The following is a 1,429-nucleotide window of genomic DNA, read 5'->3' on the forward strand; positions in this document are numbered from 1 at the left end:
GAAATATCTCTATCTTTACCTATAGATAAACATATACTGATTACATATAAATTTCAAGTTATAAAACTAATTATACATGTTATAAAACATTCAAACAACCCAGAAACAAATGGAGTAAGAAATGAAAGCCCTCTTGTACAGACATTAGGTTGCCATAACAAAGGTTGAAACAAGAAAGGCTTAAAGAAGATAGAATCATATCTCTCAGGTCATAATATGCAAGGTAGCAATCCTGGGTTGATCTGATGACTGTGTAGCGATCAGTTTAGGCTCTTTCTCTGTGGCTCTGCAATTCTCAGCACATGGCTTCCATCTTGGTCCAAGGTGGCTGTTTCCGTTTACCCCACTGTGTCCACATTCTAGCTAGCAAGAAGATGGGAAGAAGGAAGGGGCGGGAGGTCATGCTTCTTTTTTTAAGGTCACAACATGGAAGTCACATATGTCACTTCTGCTCACAGCCCATGACTGGAACTGAGATACATGGCCAAACTAAACTATAGCCAAAACTGGGAAATACAGTCCTCAGTTGGATAGCAATGTGCCCAGCTAAAACTTCTCTGTTATAGAATAGTGGTTTTCAAATTTGGCTGCACAACAGAATCACCTGGAAAACTTAAACAAATAGACACCTCCCACTCCACAGGCCAATTCAATCACAATATTTGGGGAGCAGGGCCTAGACTTCTGCATTTTTTGAAGGCTGTCTGGTGATTTTCATGTAGGTTAAGGCTGAGAACCACTGCTATAGAAGAAAGAACAGATGAACGGGGGACAACTAACAACCCCTATCACACTCATTTTCACTCCTCCAAAATTCTGTACCTCACACTCCCTCCCAATTTGTCACCCACTAGTTCAACCTACATTTTACCAGAGCTTTTTTTTGTGCATGTACAAGTACACACACATACATATGCACATGGTCTGTCCTGACACCCAGTAGTGACTCCAGCTTTTCTATATGGGTGTGTCTTGGAATAGTAATATTACAAGAAGAGGCATGAGCCTCTGTATTTGCATGGCACTTTACACTAATAAAAAAATATATTGTTTTCTTGGCTGGTTGCTGTGGCTCACACCTATAATCCCAGGACTTTGAGAGCCTGAGGCAGGGGAATCACTTGAGCTCAGGAGTTCAACACCAGCCTGGGCGTCATAGTGAGACTCCATCTCTACAAAAATAAAAAATTAGCTGGGCATGTTGGCACAAGGTTGTTGTTCCAGCTACTCAGGAGACTGAGTTGGGTGGATTGCTTGGGTCCAGGATTTCAAGGCTGCAGTGAGCCATCCTCTCATTACTGCAGTCCAGCCTGAGTGACAGAGTGAAATTCTATTTCTCTCTTTATCTATCTATATCTATATATCTATATTTATAGATATATAATTTTCTTATCTATATCAAAGAATGAGGGCTAATGAAGAATTTGTG

At 40.7% G+C, this 1,429-nt stretch overlaps 1 protein-coding gene across 1 annotated transcript in view; it reads left to right on the forward strand.

Annotated features, from left to right (window-relative positions):
* NIM1K (NIM1 serine/threonine protein kinase) overlaps positions 1-1,429 on the forward strand; it is a 112,390-nt gene that overhangs the window by 57,092 nt on the left and 53,869 nt on the right. The window lies entirely within an intron of this gene.

The sequence above is a fragment of the Mandrillus leucophaeus genome, unplaced genomic scaffold (assembly GCF_000951045.1).
Source record: "Mandrillus leucophaeus isolate KB7577 unplaced genomic scaffold, Mleu.le_1.0 Scaffold119, whole genome shotgun sequence".
NCBI classification, from domain to species: Eukaryota; Metazoa; Chordata; class Mammalia; order Primates; family Cercopithecidae; genus Mandrillus; species Mandrillus leucophaeus.